Source organism: Bidens hawaiensis, unplaced genomic scaffold, assembly GCF_021521415.1.
Source record: "Bidens hawaiensis isolate Kalapana, Puna unplaced genomic scaffold, B.hawaiensis_p1.1 tig00020106_1, whole genome shotgun sequence".
NCBI lineage: Eukaryota > Viridiplantae > Streptophyta > Magnoliopsida > Asterales > Asteraceae > Bidens > Bidens hawaiensis.
In genome coordinates, this window is record NW_027493056.1 from 44,205 (window position 1) to 50,204 (window position 6,000).

Genomic DNA, 6,000 nt, shown 5'->3' on the forward strand with positions numbered 1-6,000 from the left:
TGATTCATGTAGTCTGCACAATAGTTTATGTGTAATATGATGTCGGGATAATTTAGGGATAACAATGTCGGATTTAGTATTTTTCACTCTTATAGCAAATCATATCTTACATCATTAATTACTCATTACCCTCTTGGTTTATAGTTTTCTTACGGGTACTAAGGGTCCACGTTTATTATCTTAGATAGTTAATATTCACCCTTTAGTTATTTTTTTTTTGAACTGCAAAATTTTTTCACATAAAACTCCCCTTAACTTGCGTTCGTAAGGATTTAAACAATCCAACTCACTTTTGGAGGGAGAGACACCATATTCATCATTTAGTATTCTCATCACTTGATATATGATCTCAAACTCATAACAAATATCAATTTGAAATATTAGTATTCAATTACAATTCCAAATTTTTACTAATGAAGTTTCTAACAATTTAAAAAATTTGAAATACTACCTACTATATCTTTTTAATGTGATATAATATAGTAACATATTTGGTTTTATTGTTGTTCAAAGTCTTACGCCCCCTTAATCAACTGAGCTATACGGCGGGGACTATCATCTAATTCAATACTCTTACAAGAAATCGGTCAACTTGTTTATGACTATTCTCAACTTGTTCAATTCCAATCGTATCAAGTTTCACCGTCTTTTGAGTTTCATAAAACTTATCTTTACAATTTCAAGTTGAAATTAAGGAGTTTGGCGCTTTTTCGTGCTTTATGAAAATACAAATCACAAATTATAACCTATCAAAAATTAAAAGAAAAATCAAAATAATTATAACAAATAATTTCGTCTTATGTCAATCATTCACACCAAGTCGGCAGTGGACAAAAAAAAATCAAGTTTTCATAAATTCTTCAGCATCTTCATCATTAGTTACACAAGTAATGATGGCGATGTTGATATTAATAAGGTTGTAACTAAATTTAACAACACATGATTCTATTTTCTGACATGATTTAGTATCCTAGCCAATCAACATAAAATTGACAAGCCTTACACATGAGGATAAAACGGGGGCTTTAAATATACCAAAAGTTTTTATTTGGTATACCAAGTCAACCCTATTAATCTACTACTAATCATTTTTATTCTATTTTATTTAAATATAACTACTAATCATTACATAATAATTATTTAAACTACTAATATCTATTTTTTAATTAGGTTTTTTTAAAGGCTATTGTAATTAGTTTTTTGCAATACTAGTATGAATAATAGTATATTAAATATTTTATTATACAATTATGAATATTACTAGTCTTCTAAAATGTACTCAAATATATAAATACGAAAATACAAGTTCATTATGAATGTAAAAACACTAAAATAATTAATCACTTAAATCCACAAACCCACTTTCAGGACGATAAAGTTGGCTGTACAGTTCTAGACGCGACTTATACATTGTTTCCCACCTAACTGCAGACCGGCTAATATTGTTAAGATTCCAATAAGGCGTGATAACAGGCATTGGGGATTCTCCTTGTAAAGCAATTGTAAGAGCTCTGTGATGTTGACTTTCTTCTGGACCACTCCAAAATGGGAAAATAGTGGTACCGCCTGACATGCTTAAAGAATGGATGATAACACCAAACCTATTGGCAATCAGAACACCTGCCTCAGGCATTTTCATCCAGTGTTCTTCTGGACAAGGTGACCCAAAAAAACACAAGTCATGATACAATGAATTTACATCCCTGACAAACATATCTTTATAAATATTTTAGAAAGTTGTCCCAATCACGTGCTGACCTGATAGATTGCCTACAGTTCTTGAATATGTTGCGACTAATGTGCCATCTACAAAGTAATTGAGTAGCATTCGGGAAAACTTCTTTGCATGCATTCACTAACGTGCCTTCCATATGCTGTACAGGCGGATGGTTATGTTCATCACATATCATCGTTAACGTCCAGGAATTATATTCTATTGAATATTTCCCTTCTAATTCGAATGGGCAGTCAGTTTTTTTTGTGCCAGAAACTTTACTTGAATCCTTAACTTTATATTTTCCGCCACGATCACACATGATTACAACTTTATACACGAACCCATTAGGATATTTGTTCGATCTTTTAGTGACGACGACAACACCAAGAGAGCGTGCCAAGTTTTGTACCCAATTCATCAATTCTTCATGGGACCCGAACACCTAAAAATTAATAAAAAGTTAATAAAAAGAATAGATAATACACTTAATAATAAAAAGTTAATAAAAAATGTGTATATATAAGTTAATAAAAAAGAATAAATGATACACCTAATAATAAATGTGTATCATTAAATGCTGACAACTAAATGCTGACAACTTTTGGTTTAATGCTGACAACTTTTGGTCTTTGACTTTGGTATATTTTTTGGTATATTTAACAGAACCCGGATAAAACATTTCAAAACACTTTTGAAGGATTTTATATCCAACTTACTTTTAAAGTAACTATAACTTTGTTATTGGTGACAGTACTAGTATGCGGTGAATGGTGAAAATAAGATAGCTCTTTATAAAGAGACGGCTTGTTTAGAGAATAAGACTCAAGGTGCTATGCAAAAATAGGGCTTCATTTGTAGGTGTTGGTCATTGTGTGAGCCACCATCCGCGGTAGTTCACCCAGGGCAGAAATAAGTTATGTAATTTATTTTCAAATTTAACGAAAGTCTTAGCTTTCGATCTACTATTGTTTATCTCTTTGTTTGTGATTGTTTCTTTTTTTTATCGTTTTTCTTATCAAATTTTCAACAGAAACGAAATTTCAAATGACGGCACTCTTAATTTCTCTGGCAACACCTGAACAAGTTCAAATAACGACACTAGTGGAGACAGTGCTTGGTGTCACGACACCACTGGCAGTGACGCTATCCCATTATTCTTATAAGAAAAGTATTTTGGAGACAATTTCTTGGATGAATTTTTAGAAGACATTGCCAAGACAATGGGAAGTATTGTCAAAAATAAATAAATTTGGAAACAACTTGTTTTCAATTTTTGCGTCTTCAGAAATGGTGGATCTGGGGGCTAATCAGTATCTTTAAAAGTTGGGTATTAGGTTGTTATACAAGGAGGTCTCATCCAACTACAAAATGATTGGATCATGTGATTTGATTTTAGTCAGTTAGGTTTGAATTCTCATTTTATGCCGTAAAGGATCACAATATAGGAGAATCGACTTGACGAAAATTAAACTTTTTTGATCATAATTGAGCTTGTTTGATCAAGTTGATCCTTTTTTGTGAAGAACCACTTATTTGATATTAATTAGTGGAAGTTCAAACCTTTATCTTTATCTATAAGATAAAAGGTCACTTTGAGGGGATGAATCAAAATGAAAGATTTAATGTTATCAGTTGATGATTTACAAAGACGAAAGACAACATCAAACAAAATATGATCATACTATAAACACGTTTAACCAAATGGAGCATTAAACTTCTTGATGGTGAAGCTGGTTATTTAGTTTAACTCTTGGAAGTTCAAACCTTTATCATATGCGTATTACAATATTATCATCAATGGAATGATATGAGGCGTTGATTGATAAATAATAGGACTTACATTTAACAAGAGAACGTCAATGAAAGACATTGGGTCATCAGTGGATTCATGAAGATGGCTTTTAGAAATACCAAACAATTAAATACATATAAAATAACATATAATTTATTAAAAATTGAGTTTTCTCTTTTTTTTTTCTTTTTTCATAACTGCCTATTAAATTTAAACATTAATGTAAATGTTCATCGAACACTTTTAAAATAGAAATAAATTAATACAAAATTTTAGTATCTTTGTAAAACATGAAACTAATAACAAGTTTTGTTAATTACTAATGATGTTGCAAGCACTAATCCAATCCAGAAGACTCCATAGAAACTTTTAATTAAGTAATAGAAGGCGGTGGCTAAAGAGTAGTTTGACTAATTAAATTTAAGCATATTTTATTTGACTTTTATTATTTTTTGTTTAATTATTCAAGCGATTATGATAAGAAGCTCATTCACGACAAAGCATAAAAGATGAAGTAGCCACCTCCAATCATTTAGTCATTTTTAATAAAGCTACAAGGGTCATGTGTCTTGTCACATGTTATAAATCAAACCTAAAAACTTTGATTTTAGTAAATCCTTAATATACACACATTAGACTACAATTCAAGTCATTTTTAACTTTAAATGCTAAAAAATATATAAAAAAAGTATAAATATATGTTCTCTTCGTTGAACATATTGTTAACATAAGTAATCAAATCATAATAACTGAAAATATTAAAAATACAAAGATTTTTTGTTTATGAATTGAGTTGCATGATCTTTTTCATATATGATTTATTATGTTGTTAACCATGTTATCACCTATATATGATGAAATTTGTGTGTAGGAACTTCGCTTAAACAATTTTTTTTTTTGTAAACTATAGTTTGTGTGTATGTTTTTGTTAAGTTTTGAAATACACATGTGTAAGTTATATGTATTTCGATGTAGGTTTTATACACACACACGTATACATACTTAATGATGCTAAAATACACGGGCACGTAATATGATTTTTTTTTGTCTATATGCTATTTATCATGTAGGAAATACTTTTTATGTAGAATACACAACTGTAGATTACGCAAAAACACAAATGTTGTGTATAAAGAAATTATAGTTATGTATGATGAAATCAAGATATAGGACTAATAAATCATAAACACATTTTTTTGTTTTTTTTTAGTTTTAATATTTTAGTTATAATGGTTTGATTAATTATGTTAATCAGATAGAAAATTATTATAGTTTGATTTGATATATTAATTGGAGAGAAAATATATATTTAATGTCACTTTAATATCATCTTCATTTATTTTTAATTATCTAAATTGTTAAGAATTAAATGATTTTTATTGATTCTTGCAATTTATTTTGGTAACTTGATTTCTCGTATATTACATTATTACCTATGTTACATATGTATGATTTATATGAAAGGAAACTAAGCACGTCAACAAAAACCTATTGAAACAAAAACATATTATTCAACCTTGGTGTTCCTAGAAAACTATATTATCTTTATAATCAGCATTGTCTCCTTAGAAGGGGAAAGAGCAGATTATGATGATGATTATTATTATAATATTAAAAAAAGTTATTCTGATTATTTCTTCCATTAAAAACTGTTTATTAGAAAATGATTATCTAAGGAATGAGATAAGACTTGGCAAAGTAGCACAAAACCATTGGAGGACATCAGTTCTATATTGCACTCTTGAAATAAATTAATTATTTAAATTTGTCACAATACTTTATTCGTTTAGTTATACATCAGTTCTCCACCGCCATCTCTATCCATGATTAAAAAATAAATAAACAAACTAATAAATAAACAAGAAGCAAATCGAAACTGAAATACCTTACAAAAGGTAGGTTAGATTATAGTGGTGAACAATATTTAAAGTTTGATTTAAACTTTCATGATGTTCGCAGTAGCCTTGGATGAGTTGTCAAAGTCGATTCAGGGGACTCTCCCGTGGTGCATGATGTTCGCAGACGATATTGTGTTACTTGCTGAGAAAAAACAAGATCTAAACATGAGGCTTGAGGAGTGGCGAACAACCTTATAGACAAAAGGTTTAAAGATTAACCGATCTAAGACGGAGTACCTACACTGTGATTTTGGTGGGATAAACGACAATGAAGACGCACACATCACAATTGAAGGGCAGGTGGTCCCGCAGGTAACGAAGTTCAAGTATTTAAGATCATTTGTACAGAGCGATGGGGAATTAGACAGTGATGTGACCCACCGAGTTCAGGTAGGATGGTGTAGATGGAAAGCAGCCACAGGTATATTGTGCGACAAGAGTTTCCCGACTAAACTAAAGGGAAAATTCTATAGAGTGGCAGTTAGACCTGCAATGCTATATGGAACAGATTGTTGGGCCATCAAGAAGGCACAAGTGCGGAAGATGGAGGTAGCAGAAATGAGAATGCTACGTTGGATATGTGGGCACACAAG